We start from the raw sequence: 21,421 nt of genomic DNA, 5'->3' as shown, positions 1-21,421 counted from the left end.
GCGTATGGTTCTCATGCAGGGAATCCATCTCATCCTGCATGGCACTTAACCATTTTCGGTTGTGGGTGTCTTCCTTCGCTTCTTCGAAGCTTTCCGGCTCCCCCTCATCGGTCAGCAGAACATGCTCTGCATCCGGATATCTCCGGGGGGCCCTTCTTTCTCTAAAAGGATATCTCCGTTTTCGGGCTTCGGTAACCGGCTCCTCCACTTGCTCTTCATCCGAATCTGATTCTAGGTCTTGGCCGGTTCCGGTTTCAGCTTCATCTCCTTCTTTTTCAGCCTGTTCGGTATCCTCACCGTAACTAGTTGGTCCCTCGAGTGCTAACCGGTCTCTTGCTGGTTGGGTCTGCTCATCGTAGAGTCGATCCTTACCGGTCGACTCGGAGTTCATTTTCTTCTTCTCCGACTCCCAGTCGGAGAGCGTCTTGTTCTCCATGAAGATAATATCTCGACTCCGGAATACCTTCTTGTCGATCAGGTCCCACACTCGGTAGCCGAGCTCATCATCACCGTAACTGATGAATATGCATGGCCGGGTCTTTGGATCTAACTTTCCTCTCCGGTCCTTAGCTACATGCATGTACGCGAGACACCCGAACACCTTCAGATGCCGGTAGGACACTTCCCTCTCCGTCCAAGGGTACTGAGGGTGATCTATTAATCACATATGTCGCCGTCGACAGTGCCTCAGCCCAAAACTTCTTGGGTAGTTTTGCATGTGCTAGCATACTCCGGACCCTCTCCATTATGGTCTGGTTCATCCTCTCGGCCAGTCCGTTTAGTTCCGGCATCTTCGGCACAGTAAATTCGAGCCGGATTCCCTTCGAGCGGCAGTACTCCTCGAACTGTCCCTGGTATTCTCCTCCGTTATCTGCTTGAACCGCCTTCAGCTTCCGGCCGGTTTCTCTTTCCACTCTCACGTAGAGCTCTTTGAAGATGGATAACACCTGATCCTTCGTCTTCAACGGTGTGGCCCACAGCTTCCGGCTGTGGTCATCTATGAATGTCACGAATTACTGAGCTCTGGCATGTGACTTCGTGTCTACTTGACACACATCCGTATGCACCAACTCCAGTGGTGCGTTACGTCTCATCGGTGGCCTTGGTCGGAAGGAGGTCCGGTTCTGCTTACCGGCAAGACAATCAGGGCACTTCTCTAAGTGCACGTTCTTCACTGGAATGAGGTTGTCGTCTACAAGCCTCTTCATCCCCTTCTCACTCATATGACACAACCTCTTGTGCCACAGCTCACCGGCAGTGTCGGAAACCACGTTCACTTCTTCCGGGCATAACCGGGCATTCATCAGGTACAGTGTGTTTACCTTCCGGGCCCGAGCCACAATCAGGCTCCCTTTGCTGAACTTCATGACACCGTTCCGGAAGCTACCCGTGTAGCCCTCATCATCTAGCCGACTGACTGATATCAGGTTCAGTCGAACCTCCGGAACGTGTCGGACATCCCTCAGCAGCAACTTGCATCCGGTTGGTGTCGACAGCCACACGTCTCCTATGCCGACAATTCGGCATGTCCCTTCATTCCCCATCCGGACACAGCCGGGATCACCGACACCTGATTAACAATATTTTTGTTCTAAAACATTATGCCGATCTTCTCCCAGAGCTCATGAGCCTTGCTCTCTTCATTGGAGTTGTTGTACAGGCTCATGTCGATGAAGCACCGTATGTACGCCGTTGTCTTTCGGCAGCTCCACCAATTCGTACATATGGTTCTCATGCAGGGAATCCATCTCATCCTGCATGACACTTAACCATTTTCGGCTGTGGGTGTCTTCCTTCGCTTCTTCGAAACTTTCCGGCTCCCCCTCATTGGTCAGCAGAACATGATCTGCATCCGGAAATCTCTGGGGCGCCCTTCTCTCTCTGAGAGGATATCTACGTCTTCGGGCTTCGGTAACCGGCTCCTCCATTTGCTCTTCATCCGAATCCGATTCGGGGTCTTGGCCGGTTCTGGTCTTAGCTTCCTCTACTTCTTCTTCTGCCGGTTCGGTATTCTCACCGTAACTGGCTGGTTCCTTGAGTGCTAACCGGTCTCTCGCCGGTTGGGTCTGCTCATCGTAGGGTCGATCCTTCCCTGTCGACTTGGAGTTCATTAGTGCGAACACCTGGTCATCTACTCTTTCCCGGATCCAGTGATACCTCCGCTGGATATGCTTCGTCCGGGAATGGTAGGCCGCATTCTTAGCAAGGTGGATAGCACTTTGACTGTCGCAATAGAGTCGGTATTCCTCTTGCCGTATACCGAGCTCTCCGATGAAGTCCTTCATCCATAATATTGCCTTGCCGGCTTCCACAGCCACCATGTACTCCACCTCTGTGGTTGACAATGCAACCGTCTTCTGCAGCCTCGACTGACACGAAACAGCTCCCCCTGCATATGTCATCACATACCCGGATGTAGACTGGCTGGTATCAACATCAGCCAACATGTCCGCATCGGTGAAACCGTCCAGTTGAGGTTTTCCGGAGCCGAATCGGAGACACATATTTGAAGTGCCCTTCAAATACCGGAGTATCCATTTGACCGCGTTCCAGTGCTCCTTGTCGGGATTGCTCATAAACCGACTCACCACCCCGACTGCGTATCCTATATCCGGTCGGGTACACACCATTGCGTACATCAAGCTCCCGACGGCAGAGGCATATGGGATCTTCATCATTTCCGCCTTCTCTGCCTTCGTCTTCGGGCTTTGCTTGCCGGATAGCTTGCAGTTTGCCGGAAGTGCTGATCCGACCGGCTTCGCTTCTGACATGTTGAACCGGTGAAGCACCTTTGTCACATACTTCTCCTGTGACAGCCATAATTGCTTTGCTGACCGGTTCCGGATGATGTGCATCCCCAGCATCTGTCTTGCTGGAACCAAGTCTTTCATTGAGAAGGTCCGGTTGAGAGCCTTCTTCAGCATCCGTATTTTTACTTGGTCTCGTCCGATGATCAACATGTCATCCACGTACAGGAGGAGTATCAGGAAGTCCCCTCCTTCGAACTTCTTCACAAACACGCAGTGATCAGCCTGCGTCTTGTGGTACCCTTGATCGGTCATGAAGGAGTCGAACTTCCGGTACCATTTCCGGGGAGCCTGCTTCAGTCCGTACAGGCTCTTCTTCAACTGGCATACCAGGTGCTCCTTCCCTTTCTCCACAAATCCTTCCGGTTGCTTCATGTAGATCTCCTCTTCGAGGTCGCCGTGAAGGAATGCCGTCTTCACGTCCAGCTGCTCTACCTCGAGGTCCATCCTTGCTGCTATACTCAGGACCGTCCGGATGGAGGTCATCTTTACTACCAGGGCAAATATCTCGTCGAAGTCCACGCCCTTCTTTTGCTGGAACCCCTTCACCACGATCCTGGCTTTGTATCTCGGGGGGTTACCGGCATCTCCTGGTTTCAACTTGTACACCCACTTGTTTCGGAGTGCCCGCTTTCCTTTCGGCAGCTCCACCAATTCGTACATATGGTTCTCATGCAGGGAATCCATCTCATCCTGCATGGCACTTAACCATTTTCGGCTGTGGGTGTCTTCCTTCGCTTCTTCGAAACTTTCCGGCTCCCCCTCATCGGTCAGCAGAACATGATCTGCATCCGGAAATCTCTGGGGTGCCCTTCTCTCTCTGAGAGGATATCTACGTCTTCGGGCTTCGGTAACCGGCTCCTCCATTTGCTCTTCATCCGAATCCGATTCGGGGTCTTGGCCGGTTCTGGTCTCAGCTTCCTCTACTTCTTCTTCTGCCGGTTCGGTATTCTCACCGTAACTGGCTGGTTCCTCGAGTGCTAACCGGTCTCTCGCCAGTTGGGTCTGCTCATCGTAGAGTCGATCCTTCCCTGTCGACTCGGAGTTCATTATCTTCTTCTCCGACTCCCAGTCGGCGAGCGTCTTGTCCTCCATGAAGATAATATCTCGACTCCGGAATACCTTCTTGTCGACCGGGTCCCACACTCGGTAGCCGAACTCATCGTCACCGTAACCGAGGAATATGCATGGCCGGGTTTTTGGATCTAGCTTTCCTCTCCGGTCCTTATCTACATGCACGTACGCGAGACACCCGAACACCTTCAGATGCCGGTAGGATACTTCCTTACTGGTCCACAATCTCTGTGGCGTGTCTTCGTCCAAGGGTACTGAGGGTGATCTATTTATCACGTATGTCGCCGTCGACAGTGCCTCAGCCCAAAACTTCTTGGGTAGTTTTGCATGCGCTAGCATACTCCGAACCCTCTCCATTATGGTCCGGTTCATCCTCTCGGCCAGTCCGTTTAGTTCCGGCGTCTTCGGCACGGTAAATTCGAGCCGGATTCCCTTCGAGCGGCAGTACTCCTCGAACTGCCCCCGGTATTCTCCTCCGTTATCTGCTCGAACCGCCTTGAACTTCCGGCCGGTTTCTCTTTCCACTCTCGCGTAGAGCTCTTTGAAGACGGATAACACCTGATCCTTCGTCTTCAACGGTGTGGCCCACAGCTTCCGACTGTGGTCATGTATGAACGTCACGAAGTACTGCGCTCCGGCATGTGACTTCGTGTCTACTTGACACACATCTGTATGCACCAACTCCAGTGGTGCAATACGTCTCATCAGTGGCCTTGGTCGGAAGGATGTCCGGTTCTGCTTACCGGCCAGACAATCAGTGCACTTCTCTAAGTGCACGTTCTTCACTGGAATGAGGTTGTCGTCTGCAAGCCTCTTCATCCCCTTCTCACTCATGTGACACATCCTCTTGTGCCACAGCTCACCGGTAGTGTCGGATGCCACGTTCACTTCTTCCGGGCATAACCGGGCATTCATCAGGTACAGTGTGTTTACCTTCCTGGCCCGAGCCACAATCAGGCTCCCTTTGCTGAACTTCATGACACTGTTTCGGATGCTACCCGTGTAACCTTCATCATCTAGCCGACCGGCTGATATCAGGTTCAGACAAACTTCCGGAACGTGTCGGACATCCTTCAGCAGCAACTTGCATCCGGTTGGTGTTGACAGCCACACGTCTCCTATGCCGACAATTCGGCATGTTCCTTCGTTCCCCATCCGGACACAGCCGTGGTCACCGTCTGAGTAGGATGAGAAGCATTTCCGGTCCGGGGTAAGGTGGAACGATGCTCCGGAGTCTACCACCCAGGTCATCTCGTCGTCGGCAAGGTTTATTTCACTCTCCTCGGTGGTGAGCATCAACTCTTCTTCACTTGCCGCGATTGCCGTCGTTCCCTTCCGGTCCGGCCCCTTCCGGTCTTTACCGTTATGGTCCGGGGTTTGCTTCGAATCGGTACCGTTGGTTTCCTTGTCTTTACGGAAATGCCGACAGTTCTTTTGGAAGTGTCCCGGCTTGCCGCAATAGTAGCAAATAGGCCTCCCCCTTGACTTTGACCATGTCCCCGACTTCTACCGGTTCTGGGGACTACGGTTTCTATGTCTTCCGCGTTCCAAGTCGGAGCTCGCATCTTTGTCTTTCTGACGCGCCTCCTCATCTAGCAAGCTCGACTTTACTCTTGCTAGGGATAACCGTTTTCCTTCCGGCCCGGCGTTGCCCAAAGTGACAACCAACGTCTCCCAACTATCCGGGAGGGAACCGAGTAGGAGTAGCGCTAGTACCTCATCGGCAAGAGGTACTTCCAATGAAGTTGCCTGGTGTATCAGCCCCTGGAAGGCATTCATATGCTCCGCCATGCTGGAGCCATCTTGGTACCGGAGTCTTACTAGCTTCCGGAATACCGACACCTGATTGACAACATTTTTGTTCTGAAACATTATGCCGATCTTCTCCCAGAGCTCATGGGCCTTGCTCTCTTCATTGAAGTTGTTGTACAGGCTCATGTCGATGAAGCACTATATGTACGCCGTTGTCTTCATGTGCATTACCTCCCATATCGTGGCGTCGATTTTGTCCGGTCTCTTGTCCCCAAACTGAACCGCCAACCAGAGGTCTTTAACAACGAGCATGTCCCTCATCTTCGACTTCCATACTGAATAGTTGGAGCCGGTGAGCTTGAACATGCCGCCAAATGATTCGTCCATTTTCTGTGTCGATTTCGCTCTGATACCACTTGATAGGAACCCGACGTTCCTTATGCGCGACGCTCGGCCACAACCGAGCGTAGAATGATACACCGAAAACGGGAAATAAAACACGACACAAAGGAGAGGAAGATACACAGGAGGTTTACGTGGAAAACCCAAAGAGGGAAAAACCACGGCAGCCCACAGGCTGCAAACTGTCACTATGTGAGAATGTACAACAGTGAGTTCACTGAGGCAACGACCTCGTGCTCACAGATCTTCGCCACACGCGGCGGTTACAACAGAGGCAACGACCTCTTTCTCTCTCTCTCTCTCTCTGTACACTATTACTTGCTCTCTCTTCTTCTTGCACCAACAAGGAAGAATGACAACAACAACTAAAAGTTTGCCCTAAGTCATATTTATACTAATATGACTTTTCGGCTATTTACAAATATAGCCTCGATGGGCTCTCAGAAACATATTTACGAATATGTCTCTTCCTCCGGTTCTCACCGGTTCTGCACCATCCGGCTCTCCGTAGCCGGGTACTCCTCATTCGGTTCATACCGGGCCTGTATCATCCGGCTCTCCGTAGCCAAGTACTCCTGATCTGGTCTCCATCGGGACTGTATCATCCGGCTCTCCGTAGCCGGGTACTCCTAATCCGGTCTTCACCGGGACTGTATCATCCGGCTCTCCGTAGCCGGGTACTCCTCATCCGGTCTTCACCGGGTCTGTATCATCTGGCTCTCCGTAGCCGGGTACTCCTCATACCGTTTCGGAGTTTGTTCGTCGGCACTGTTCTTCTTCCTTCCCATCCGGAGGGACCTGTCTCCCAACAAAACCTTCCCATTATGGTAGAGCAAACCGTTAGCAATGTGGAAGTATTCCTTCGAGGATGTGGTGGTGTCTGTTCCAGACTCAACTCTTGCCCAATATTTTGCAAAATAACTGTCATCAAGATACTTTCCTCGAAGGTGATCATAAAGATCTGATGTTATTTTAGTGAAGCTAAGCATGTTAACTTCACGGATGCGACTTAGTGCATCAACGAAAGTGTTCATGGAACCTTTACGATATCGTATGGAAAAATCTAAGTCCTGGATGAGATCAGCCCATCGTGCCTTCCGACCTTTCAGGTCTTGTTGGTCACAAAAATATTTCAAGGACTTGTGGTCCGTAGTTACCACAAAGCGATTTCCATAAAGATAATGGTGCCATGTTTTGAGCGCATGTATAACTACAAATAATTCTGTTTCTTGAACTGTATACCGACATTGAGTAGAATCAAGTTTCTTACTCTCAAATGCTATTGGTTTACCATCTTGATACAAGAAAGCATCTATAGCATAATCGCTTGCATCGGTTTCAACCTCAAAAGGTTTTGAAGGATCAGGTAAAAGAAGTGAAGGAGCCTTGCAAACCAGGTCCTTGAGTTCCTTAAAGGCGAGGTTTAGTGTAGCATTCCACACAATAGGTTTTGTAGACTTACGCGTTTGACCTTTTAAAAGATCAGTAAACGGCATCGTCAATTGGGAGTAATTACGAAGAGACTTTCGCAAAAACCCGACAAAACCAAGGAATGATCAAACTTCTCAAATATTCCAAAGAGTGGGCCAAAGCTTGATTTTCTCAATGCGAGAAGGATCAATTTCAACTCCTCGTTCGGTTATGAGATGTCCTAGATAAGTAATTGATTTCTTGAAGAACTCACATTTTGAGATCTTCGCATAAAACTGTTTGTCACGCAATGTTTGTAAAACAAAGTGGACATGTCTAGCATGTTCTTTTAATGTACGGCTATAAACTAAAATATCATCCAAGAAAATAACAACAAATTTTCCAAGTTGTTCTCGGAAAATGTCATTCATTTCTTGTTGAAAAGTAGTCGGAGCATTGGTAAAACCAAAAGGCATAACCAAAAACTCGTAACATGGCCATAGCGAGTACGAAATGCCGTTTTAAGAACATCGTCCTCACTTATTCGTATTTGATGGTAGCCAGTACGGAGATCAAGTTTCGTAAAATACCGAGCTCCCTGGAGACAGTCAATTAGATCGTCAGCCCGAGGCAATGGGTACGAATTCTTGATCATCACTTTATTCAAGCGTCGGTAATTAATACACATACGCCATGTGCCCTCTTTCTTTTTTACTAAGAGAATTGGTGCACCCCATGGAGATTTACTATAACGTATATAACCCATTCGTAAATAGTCCTTGAGTTGCTTAGATACCTCATCTTCTTCGGACTGACTTAAGCGATACAGAGGTATACTTATTGGTGCAACACCAGGTACAATATCTATACGATGGTCTATATTTCGTTTAGGAGGTAACCCATCAGGTAGCTCACTTGGAAAAACATCATGAAAATCATTTAAGATTTCATCAAGTTGTTGTTGTTCAAAATATGTTAATTGAACCGGGACATTATCGATATTGTAAACATGAATGTCCGAATCAAGTACACAATAAAATAACGTAGAACAAGACAACTCGGATTTTGATGAACACGAGGAAACAATCGAGAGGGATTGTTTTTTGATACATTGAATAAAATGCGTACAATCGTTCAGTACAAAAGAAATGGAATGACGAACCCAATCAATAAATAAAGAAGAGTTTTTACTATATAACTAGGGATAACCCCGTATTACATCGGTGGTACCAAGATTCATTACATGGAAGTCTACTTCCTCTATATAAGTATCAATAGAAATTCCTAATTAATGAATCGCCCCGTTGATGTATTGTACTCTTCCATCAGCCAAGGGCACCGTGTAGGTGTGATCACTTATGGTGGGTTGGATTCCCCATATCTAAACCAAATGATCATTCACAAAATTGTGTGAGCTTTCCGAATCAAATAAAAATTGTACAGGAGATCCATTGATATACCCGTTTGCACGTAGTAAATCATTGGGACCCAATACATAGTGAGGGAAAGAACATTGACAATTACTTAAATGATGTGTATAGACCTCAAGGACATTAGGAATCTGACCTTTATGGTTTGCAGTTTTAGCTTTGTTGTCGTGCTCTTTCCGTTGGAGCTTTCGACATTGCTCTTTTGTGTGACCCTTCTTTTTGCAGAATACGCAAAAAGGATGTTGTCGCTTACAATCGCAATCCAGAAATTCGTTGGGTGTCTTGCGTTTCCCAACAAATTGCAACTGCTTAGTCCCGGGCGCTTCGTTGGGTTTGTTGTGGTCCTTCTTCAAAGTGCGTTGATAGCGAAGAACTATTTCAACGGCCTCTTCGAAGGATTTTGGATCCTTATCGTGCACTATCCAATGATAGTCCGAATTGGGGATGCCATTGACAAAACAAGCTATTAACCAGTTATCCCCTTCTAGACCCGATTTTTGGTTTTGGGTTCTAGCATGGTGGACATAGTCTTCTAGTGAGGAAAATTTCCGACTAGAGAGGTTCATTAAAGCTTGTGCTGCCTCGGTTCGAGAGGGAGGTTGTAGAAATTGGCCCTTGAAAACTGTGACAAAATCTATCCAGGTATCGGGCAATTTCCCCAACGCACGGAGCCCACACCACCAGGCGGCGGCCTTACCCCCGAGTTCTCGGCTGACATATGCAATCTTCGTACTATCTGGTGTGGGATAGAGCTCAAAATGGGACTCCCATCGTCCCAGCCATGTGCAGATTGCTTCTTCGGTTCTTTCCTTTTTGTCTCCCATAAATGGCTTAACGACAAATGATGGTTCACCTTGTCGCTCATCAGGTATATTAGTCTCACGTTGTAGACTAATGACACGTGCCTCAAGAGCACTCTGAGATTGCCGAAGTTCGGTCATCTGTTGAGCGGTGAAACTAAGGTATTGGGTTATTTGTGCCAAATACATCTCAATGGACATTCATCCAGGAGGATTCCCTTGAGTTCCTTCCGCTTGAGCGGATGACATCGGGTCGTTAATTTGAACCATTAAAGATTATTTCTAGAAAAGAAATAGGATAAGGTCAGAGAGATAGTCATAACATCATGTCGTGATGTAAACATATCATGGGCAAACATTAATCGATATCATGATCTCATCTCAATACCCCTCTAGACGTATGAGATGAGGTTCAAGATAAGGTTACTATGGTAACACAAAGGTGTTTTAAAAACCATGGGGGTGACAATTTAATGTCTTTCCCTGATCTCTATATCGATTTTTTCATGGCGGCTTGTTCGCGTCATGAATAGTTTATACACGAAAAAAATGTTAACAATAAACTATGTTTCTTTGCCCACATATGTGGTTTGGGCTCTTTAAGTCCTATTACGAGGACCCCGAGGTGCACTTAGACCTTAAGTCTAAACATGTGTTATAGTCATATGTATCAAGGATGTTGTATGGTCTTGGTCATATTTGAACTCGAGACCTCGAGAACAAATACATTAAACACTTGAGCCAACCAAGTAAGTTTCTCTTCTCAAATGCTTAATGTTTGATGCGTATAAAAGATATGCGAGGCATTTGATCATATATGTTTTTTTTAAAAGAACATATATGTCAAGGGTCCTTATTTCGCCCTCATTTACCAAAACTATGTTGGTACGTTACCTAACCTCAAGTCTTGTACTTACAATGGCATACGCCAAAGTGCAACCTAATGGTCAAGCCAAATGAACCCTCGTTTCGTAGTAGACCCATGCGACCCATCACATGGTCACGTCATTACGAATGCCTCTCGTAAGAACGAGCTCATGGTGGCATCGTATCCATGTAACGAGGGAGGGATGTTGGATACGTATGTCATTGGAGCGACCTCACTTGAAGTGGGTCAAACCCTACGTACTCAACATCATTATGGCTATAGGCGTTTCTTTACGTAACGAAATCGAGGTCATCAACGGGGTTGTCAACAATCAAAAATTGTTGAAAAAGGGATGGTGACAACACCATTCTCAAAAAATGTGAGGACGGCCACCAACATCCTTTTCCTGACAAGGACAACTTTCGATATAATCACGTAATAACGAATATACACATGTTTACTTATCACATATATACGATCAAATACGTATATACGTGACCACATATGCCTATATTAAACATATCGTTATATTAAATAGCCACAAATGATGTGATTGAGATACGTAATCGAGGTATATACCTCTACGCACACGAAACATCCACAAATAAGAGATCATCGTAATATGCAATTGAGGTATTGACCTCTTACGCATACGAGACCAAACGCATATCCTTTACAACAAATCAAGGTATTAAACTCATACGCGAACGTAACATATGTTCGAGAACGTAATACGTGATTGAGGTATTAACCTCGTACGCATACGACACTCATCATATATTATTAATATGTCAAACGAGGTATTGACCTCGTGCACATATGTAAACGTTTTAGATAATCAATTAAAGATCACAACATCATTGACTTAATGAAAAAAAATGACATATAAACTAAACACATGATTAGATGGGAGAGGAGAGAATAGAAAGAAATAAAATAAAATTACGGAAAGAGTTACCGAAGTTCTTTGTTGATCGTTGTCTGGATCAAGGCCGATCGCACATCGATCGATCACCATCAATCAAAAGACAAAAGACAAACAAAGAAACATTAGTACATAGCTCTGATACCAAATATTAGAGATCTAGGTACTAAAGTAAGCTTAAGATAAGGATAAACTAATGATAGATAGAAAGGAGAAAGAGAAAGAAGGGTGCCGATCCACCCGACCACCCTTGAGCGAAGGGATCGAGACAGACTCGAGCCTCGATCGGCATCCCATACCACCGCCATGGCGTCGAGTCGTACCTGGTGCTGGCGCGCTCGCTACAAGAGTTGACCCACCACAAGAGTAGAGTCTCGATGTAGTCAAAAGATGATCAAATGAGGGTAGTTAGGCCTCTTATTTATAGCGATACCTAAAGCCCCCAGGCAAGTTCACACTTGACCTAATGGGTTGTCTCAATCCCGAGGATTAAAAGTAATTCTCCCCTTCTTTACACTCTCGTTTAACCCTCACACTTATCCACGTATATAGAATACTACGGTAAATTCTCACCACGGGATATTAAATGGTCATGCCTGTAACAATATTTGTGAAGAAGTTTGATGGAGGAGATTTCCTCATCCTTTTGTTGTATGTGGACGACATGCTAATTGTCGGACAGGACCATATGAAGATCCGAGCACTAAAGAAGGCATTGAATGGGTCATTCTCGATGAAGGATATGGGTCCGGTAAAGAAAATCCTGGGTATGCATATTGTTCGGGACAGAACAAAGAAATTGCTATGGCTATCACAGGAGAAATATGTGACAAAGGTGCTCCAGAGATTCGGCATGGAAGGCATGAAATTGGTCAGCTTGACACTACCGACGAATTGCAAGTTGAGTAAAGATCAATGTCCACAATCGAAAACCGAAAAGGCCGAGATGTCAAAAGTCCCCTATGCCTCGGCGATTGGAAGGCTGATGCACGCAATGGTGTGTACCAGGTGGGACATTGGATACACCATGGAAGTGGTCAGCCGAGATATGAGCAATCTCAGGAAAGAGCATTGGGCTACCGTAAAATGGATATTTTGGTACCGGAAAGGCACCTCGAGCGTGTGTCTTCGTTTTGACTCAGGTAACCCCACATTGGAAGGCTACACGGATTCGGACATGTCGGCTGATGCAAATACCAACCGATCCACGTCCGGATACATAATGACGTATGCAGGGGGAGCTGTCTCGTGGCAATCGAGGTTGCAGAAGGCTGTGGCGTTGTCGCCCACGGAAGCCAAGTACATGGCCGCAACGGAAGCCTGCAAGGAAATTATATGGATGGAGTCTATCAGTGAGCTGGGAATTTGGCAGGAAGAATTTTGACTCTATTGCGATAATCAGAGTGTTATGCACCTTGCAAAAAATGCCGCTTACCACTCGAGAACACAGCACATCCAACGAAGGTATCATTGGCTATGGGAGAGGGTAGAAGAAAGGGAGTTTGCTCTAGTGAAGGTCCACATGGCCGAAAATGGATCAGATATGTTGAGTAAAGTGTTACCAGCCGAAAAGCAGAGCGCGTGCCGACGGAAGATCGGAATTGGTGTAGTACCCCATGCAAGAGTGAAGGGGGAGTTTGTTAGGAAACGGGTCCCTCTCAATGGGAAGAGAAGAGCTGAGTTGATGAGAAACTCGGCCGAGGCCAAGGCCGAAATCGTGTAGACAGCCAACTCGGAAGACTATACTTGTAAATAGTCTAAATATGCCCTTATGGGCTACACTTGTAAATAACCCAAAAGGTCTACTAGTACAAGTACTTAGGGCAATCATGATGAGTATGACGTATTATTGTTAAAAGTTACTTAGAAGGTCATTGCCTCTGTAACTGCGTAAAATGTGTGTGAGTGAGAGTGAGAGAGTTTGTAATTGTGTAGCCGTTTGTTGACAAAGTAGAATCTCGAAGTCGTTGCCTGGGAGCTTCTAGTTGTACCCCTCCTTCTAGCATAGTGATTCTGTTTCTCGAGGTTTGTGGACCCCTGTGGTTTTTCCCATTTCGGCTTTCCACGCTAAACTCGTGTGTTTCTGTCTCTTGTGCTATTTCTGTTTTTGTACTCTGTCTGAGTGCATTCTATTTTGCGTTCCCTACACCCGAACATCTGAACGTGAAACCGGTTGTGGCCGGTCACGATTCTCGACAAAATAAGCCTGTCTACTAGACTAGGATCGTAGGCCTCCAATGGCATGCCGGCTCACCGATCCAACTCATGGATTCGGCTCTTCGATTCGATCTGGGCTTAGCCGATGGGTCTTCATCCAATCCGGCCCATGTTAAGCTTGCTTCTCGACATTCCCCCTCAAGCTCAACTTGAGGTTCCTTTTGCTCTGGTGAGTTCTTGCCTCGGCTTCTCCTGACATCTTCACGCCTTGCTCGCGCTCCTCGCCCAGTCCGGTCCCACGTTCTACAACCCCTCTGATCCAACGTTCTTCACCCATCCAACTCTACGCATTGCGACCCCTACGGTTGGTTTGTCTACTCATTAGGCCCATCTCAGCTCTCTCGCTATCGCGGTATTGGCGCTTCTTGACCCATCGACTCCTCTGTGTCGGCGTCGACATCAGCTGCCCTCTCATTCGCTCGACCTTCATGTAATTCAGCTCATCGGAATTGAACAACACGACTGAATCGCATGTCTCCGATGTCCTCCGTCTTCAAGCCCTTGACCACATCCAACCATGTATTGGTCCTTGTCGTTTTCTTCCAGTTAGTTTTGTCCTTCTTGACTCTCTGTCTTTGCCGTTGGTTCGGACTCTATCGGATGTATCGACTTCTTCAATCGATTCGGCATCTTGTTTGGTTTTCTCTTGTTAGTCTCCCCCTCAAGTGCGGCATGTCGAGATGTTGTAACCCAAGCATCTCCGAAAAGTGCAGCAACTTGTCCGATCCAAGTGCTTAGGTGAAGATGTTGGCCACCTGCCGATCGGTTCGAACATACCAGAATTTGACTTCACCGCTCCAGACCTGCTCGCGCACAAAGTGATAATGCACTTCTTTGTGCTTCGTGTGAGCATGGAAAACGACGTTCTTAGTGAGTTGCATGCTATTGATGTTGTCATAGTAGATCAGGATCAGAGTAGGAACCTCAACCTGTAAGTTTTGTTGCTGTCGCCGAAGCCATATAGCTACACGGGTCGCGACAGTGGCTCCTCTATACTCAACCTAAGTGCTCGATAGGGCCACTATCGGTTGCTTCTTGCTACTCCATGCTACAACCCTGCTTCTGAGAGAAAACATGAAACCTAATGTCGAACGACGATCTGACATATCTTTGGCCCAATCGGCATCTGTATAGCCGACTAGCTGTTCGACTATTTTGTGTCGGTACAACAGTCTCTGATCCTTCTTACCAGTCACATATTGCAATATTCATTGGACGTACTAAAGGTTCTCGACAGTTGGTGTCTGCATGAATTGACTTATCACCCCAACCAGATAGCTAAGTTTGGGTCGGGCGATAGTTAAATATATAAGGCTTCCAACCATTTGGCAGAACCCTTTTTCATTGTAGGCTACTCTCGAGTCAGGACGTAACTTTAGGGTTCAATCGAGAGGAGTAGAGACGGATCGGCAATTCTTCATACTGAACTTGTACAACATATTCAATACATAGTGTCATTGAGGAAACAATATGCCGTCAGGGTGTGGATCACTTCGATCCCAAAGGAAATAGTGAAGGTTCCCTTGGTCCTTCATCTCTTGGCCGACAGTTAAGACATCACTTGGCCGATTTCAGCAAGATCGGGGGTGGTGACGACCAAATCATCCACGTCTAGTAAGATGCACACTGGACCCTTCAAACCTTTTCGGATGAACAATGAAGAGTCAGATTTGGAGGCCACAAACCCCATCTTACGCAACCATTGCATGATTTTGGAGTTCCAATCTCTTGGGGCTTGCTTAAGGATGTAAAGTGACTTCTTGAGTCAGCATACTGCCGACTTGTTTAGCTCCGACTGAAATCCAAGGAGTTGGATTGTAAATACATGTTCTTCAAGGTCACCATGAAGAAACGTGTTTTTGATGTTCATATGGTGGAGATGCCACCCCCTTGCTACTGCGACTGCCAACACCACACGAACTGTCATCGTCTTCACCACCGGTGCGAAGGTCTTCTTATCGTAATCGATTCCGTGGGTCTGCGCATATCCCTTGGCCACCAATCAGGCCTTGTACCGGTTGACCGAACCGTTGGCATTGAATTTCCCTTTGTATACCCATTTACAACCGATCGGTTTGTAGTGTTAGAGGGGTCAACCAAGTCCCAGATGTCGTTGGCATCAGGTACCCGCTTTTCTTCTGCCATTCCCAAACATCATTTGGCATCCTGTGATGCTTCCGCATAGTTCTCCGGCTCTTGGACTTCTGCCACCTTCGTCATGTACGCGTAATGGTGTGCAATGTACTTATTATAACTATACCGGATCACCGGCTTCTAGTGGCGAGTAGATTGTCGCCCTTGTGGGCTATGTATGTAAATAGCCAGAAAGTTGTATATGTACAAATGCAACTAGGGCAAACATTATGTGTAGAGGAATGATTATAGTTGTAAACAAATACACAGTGGGTAGTTGCCTTAGTAACTGACTGTGAGTGACACTAGGTGAGTAAAAACAGAGTTGTAACTCTGTAATTGTCTGTTGACGAAGAAGAACTCAAGGTCATTGCCTTTGAGTGTCTTATTGTATATTCCTCCTACCATATAGTGATCTATTTGGAGTTTGAGGACTTCACGTGGTTTTCCCTTTAGGGCTTTCCATGTTAAATCTTGTGTCTCTACACTTGTGTTTTCTGTCTTCACGTTTTCCTCTCTGTGCACTATCTTTCTTGATCTTTGCACCCGAATATTATAAGAATAACCAGTTGTGGCCGGTTCCAATCCTAACATCTTCTCGTTAGCCGATTTTCAGGTCCCTCTTGGCCACATTGGACCTCAACTCTTGCGGTCCGTCTTTGCTTTGATTGTTGTCAATTCTCTCAGATCCGATTCTGCTTTATACGTGCCGTACTCCGGCATCTTCATCTTCTCATTTTCTTTGCGTGTGAACCTTCTCCTCAGTTCCTTGCACGGGGATAGCACGACCGAGTCTTCACTACTCACCGACTCTTCATGTTGCGAGACATGCCCACTCAGCTCTTCATTTGGCCCACTTAGCCGAAATGAGATTGGTCTCTCATTTAGAGCTCTGAGATCTTCTTCTTCTTCTTCTTCTTCTTCCCGAATCATGTCCGGTTCACTGGCCTCATCCTCTGTAATCGGGAGGTTGGATTTGTCGGGGATCGAAGTTGGAAGAGCATACAAGGATGTCGACACGTCGAATACAACGCCTCCGCTTACTCGAACTTGTTTGGTTCGGGGTTATAACACTTAATACCCCTTCTGTTCATGTAAGTAGTCGGCCAATATGTACTTCTCGGACTTTGTGTCCCACTTCTTCCTCTTCTCATCCGGCACATGCACATATGGAATGCTACCAAATACCCTCAGGTGTCTCAAATTCGGTTCAGTCCGAAGTACAACTCATGTGCTGACACCTTTTCTCCAATCTGATTCTGGATGTACACCGCAGTCCGAATCGCTTCGGCCCAATAAAACTTGGGCATGCTCTTCTCCTCTAGCATTACCCTTGCCACATCCACAACCAAACGATACTTTCGTTTGGCTACGTTGTTTTGTTCCGGTGTATATCTACATTTGAATTCCCATTTGTTGTAGATTATAGTTGAATTGGCCGGAAAAGTATTCTTTTCCGCCATCCGATTGTAGCCACTTGATCTTTGTTTTTGTTTCCCTTTCTACCAGACTTTTTAGCATCCGGAAATAGTCAAAGATTTCACTCTTCTTTTCAATGAGGTAGATCCAAGAGTGTTGGCTATAGTCGTCGATGAAGGGGACGAATTATCGACTCCCGCCAAGGCTCACATTGTGTGCCGGTCCTCATACATACAAATGTATTAAGTCAAGCCTTTTCCGGCTCCGATTTCGCTCATTGGGGAATGGAAGTCAGTGTTGCTTCCCTAGCTGATAGGCGTCACAAATTTGGCCCTTTCGGCCACTAAACTTCGCCAAACCGAATACAACTTGTTTCATTTGCAATTCTTGAAGCCTTTGATAGTTGGCATGGCCGATCTACTTCTGCCACAAGTTGATATCTGAATCGACCTTTTGCCCTTTAGCAACAGTGCGGTGCCGATGTCATTTATATCGAGGATGAACATCCTCCCGAGATGTGTTTGCATGGTCCTTTGAGTATATGAAAGGATTATACACAGCTTTCTATCAACATCAAATTAATCTACACAAAGATGCGAAACCCATACAAAAAAGGCGGCATCGACTAAATCCAAATTATGCAGTCAAGGTCAAAGAAGAAATCGACAAACTACTACGAGTCGACTTTATCTCACCGGTAATGAAGGCTACCTAGCTCAGTGTGATAGTCGTTGTACCCTAGAAGAATGGCAAGATTAGGGTATGTGTGGACTATTGTGTTGTAGGTTTAGGGTTAGGATTAGTGATAATGATTACGATGAACGGTGTGATGGTGGAGATATTGTGGGGTGATGACAACAAAGATTGATAAGCATTGTGGGGTGGGGGGTGGTGCCTAGAATGGCTCCATCCCCCTCCCAAGGGGGTTCAACGTGAGGGAGAAAGAAAGAAAGAAAGATATATTAATGTCTTCTAAGGCTAAAATTGGCCCATGAGACAATTGGTTTATAGCAAAATAGGATATTTAGTCATTCATCGAAAGTAAAAATAAAATAAAATAAAAATAGAGCTTAAGCTAAATAGTTCTAGTAAAATAACAAATATGTTCTACAATGAAATGGCTTTATACTAGGGCTAGTTTCATCTCCATCCAAGTCTCTCGAAAAGAAGCGGGAGTTCAAAGGGTTTCGATGTGGATGTGGCCCCCCGTTGTCCCAATGTAGAAGGTACCCCAACCATGGCTTCTAGTCGGAGTAGCTCACGTTCCCTTATCTTCTTAATCGTTTCTACTCCATGTCGAGTTGGTTTGAAGCCCAACATCCGAGGGCGTTTGATTGTTCTTTGCATTTCCACTTCCTCAAGAGAGAGGCCGAGTGGCATAAGTGTATCCACATTCATCATCTCCCCTTGTTCCGGAAAAATTACACTACTTACATGTTGATGAATATTAAAAGGGTTATGGTTAACACTTTGTAGGTTTTTCTCCCTATGTTGTTTTAGCTCTAAGATATACCTACCTAGTCTCTTTATATCCAGGGTATCTAATAGTTTGGAGAGGGTGGGAGAGGGTTCTAATATGTCTTGGTATTCCGCCCTTATCTCGGCATAGGTTGGACACTTGCATGTAAAGTGATACTCATCCTCTATCTCTATGTGACATAATCTACATAGCCTTTCCTTTCTAGGGACTCTATTAACCCGACCATTCTCAATCTCAAGTTGGTGAGATGATATCCTAAGTTGTCCAATGGCCACCCTTAGTGCATTTGATAAGAATGTACCTAGATATCTTGGTCGTGTAATAAAACCTAACTTAGAGAAGTGTAAGAAGTGTTCCTTATAGTACAACATTTTAGATGGGAGTGACTCTCATGGGGTGATCCATGTATATCGGGTGTAAATTTTCCATATTTCTTGGTCTATTACTTTATTACGGTCTTCATGAGATATTAAAGTTTGATCAGTCCCATGGTTGTACTTAAGGGGAGGTAGGTTATTAATGTCTATGCCATTTGTAAGTAACCAACTCACTACAGTGCTAGTGTCTACAAATGCATATAGGGATCGGGATGCCTCAAAGGCTCGATGAGAGATCCTATCTTGTGGTTGGCTATGTATCCGATGAATAAAAACTACCACTTGGAAAAGTGATTCTACTAACATCGGGGGCAAACTAAACTCTGCTCTAATAATGTCATGTGGTACTGTCGATTTGCTTCGGAGTTGACGTGATAGCATCATCACCAAAGGTCTCTCTAATTGCATCCACATGAAAGATGGTAAACCTGGAGCCCATACTACTGATGCATAAATGAGGGAAGGGGTCACTAATGAATCAAAGCGCCATCCCTTAGTTCGTGGCTCTTGAAAGTATGCATGGTGGCATTGTCTCTCTAAAAGTGAGAGGGATGCATACCCTCTTGTTAGCCTATCTTTGGCTGCTTGGGTCATCGAGAATTTACCTGAACAAGCACTAAAAGTGACTCCCAAATATATATATGATCCGACTACCTCAACTAGTTTATGAGAGAGGAGTAGGTGACATTTACTCCTAGCTCATGATGATGTATGAAAGGTTAGGACTTTAGTTTTTGCTAGATTCACTACCAATCCTCATTGTGTGCAAAAGTCATCTAGGGCATTAAGATGCTTTTGTAGGTCGTGTTCAGACTTTGATAGCAAGACGATGTCGTCTGCGTAGAGTAAGAGTCCAACTTGCGTACCCCCAATAGCTACTCCATTGCCTCCCTTACAAGCAATAAAATCAGTGATCTCATCAATGTAGATCCCAAAAAGAGTCGATAATAGGGGGAAACCCTGTTTTACACCAATGGTATTGATGAAGCAATCGGATAGGCTACATGTGCATCTTACGCACCTAGATACTTGCTCATACAAAGCGTAAATGGCCCAGATAATGTCATTTGGTATCTCCAAGCTTTTAAGTCTATCAAACAACCTCTCCCTCAGAACTGTGTCAAAGACTTTGCGGAAGTCCACAAAGCAACAATACAATTTCTTCTTACGATCCTTTGTCTAATCAATTAAGCACCTAGGTGTGAGGATATGGTCAATAGTGGAGATGGCTCGTCTAAATCCAGGCTGCTCAGGTGCTCGAAGACTTGATGTTTCCATATAATCGCTGAGCACTTCTTCCATTACTGCACCATATAGTTTAACGAGTGTATGACCTATCATAATGGTGCTATATGTATTTGGGTCCATTGGGTCCCCTCCTTTATGTATAGGGGCCACTATGTTCATGTTCATTCATACCCATCAACCTTTTACTCTTTCACCCTCGTTACACTCAACTCTCTGTACATCTCGTACGGTGTCATAGTATACTTCGTATACTACATGAAATATATAAGGAGTACCCGATTAACTAAGTATAAAGAAATATGAGAAAATACTAATAATTATGTTTACATGCATAGGGCAGGATTTGAACCCTGTACCTCCATGTTAACAATTTCATGCCTCACCATTGTACTAACACATTATGAGTATTAAAGTTATAGATTCTAGTTAGACAAAAGTTATTCCACGTAAATATTCTAGTTAAGCATGATAGAAAGGGTTATTCATGCATACACACTCGAGTAAAAGAAAAGGCGTGATAGAGAAAGTTATTCATGTACATCTAATGTGCATGAACACTTGAGTTAAAAGAAAAGTATGATAAAAATAAAAAAAACTAATCATGCACATCTAGTGTGCATGAACACTCGAGTTAGAGAAAAGCATCATGCTTGCATGTAGCAATATATATTTTATCTCTCCCATCACTATATAAGGATGGGGGAAGCAAAATGTAGGGATTGATGATTTTTTGGGTTTCTAAATATTAATCTATTACATTACACACATGTATTTCATGGTTTTTCTTCTATCTATTCCATTATACTATTAGGATTCTAAGGATTGATTAATCTAATATAACACACTTGAGGGATTCATGAGGTGTCTAATTCTTTCTCTTCCAATCTCATATTCTTATCTGCCTTTGAATTCTCCTCCTCTTAGTCCAAAACCTTGGTAGTTCCCGCCTGACTCACGCAATGATCCAATGCCGACAAGAACCGAACGTGAACATAGGTGGCAAGGAGATGGAAAATCAACAAGAGGTTTACAACATGATGAAGATGTTCGAGCGTATGCTACAAGAACAACGCGCAATG

The 21,421-nt window shown here is 45.5% G+C and overlaps 1 pseudogene; it reads right to left on the bottom strand.

Moving 5' to 3' along the window:
* The window catches only part of LOC147857632 (uncharacterized), a 33,412-nt pseudogene extending 13,025 nt beyond the window's left edge, over positions 1-20,387 (bottom strand).
* Positions 20,388-21,421: the final 1,034 nt, after the last annotated feature.

Source organism: Azolla caroliniana, unplaced genomic scaffold, assembly GCF_043228905.1.
Source record: "Azolla caroliniana isolate FFs.n. ecotype wild unplaced genomic scaffold, voAzoCaro1.0.p SCAF_11, whole genome shotgun sequence".
NCBI classification, from domain to species: domain Eukaryota; kingdom Viridiplantae; phylum Streptophyta; class Polypodiopsida; order Salviniales; family Salviniaceae; genus Azolla; species Azolla caroliniana.
Note: the sequence above shows the minus strand (reverse complement) of the source record. Positions and strands in the feature narration are given on the sequence as shown.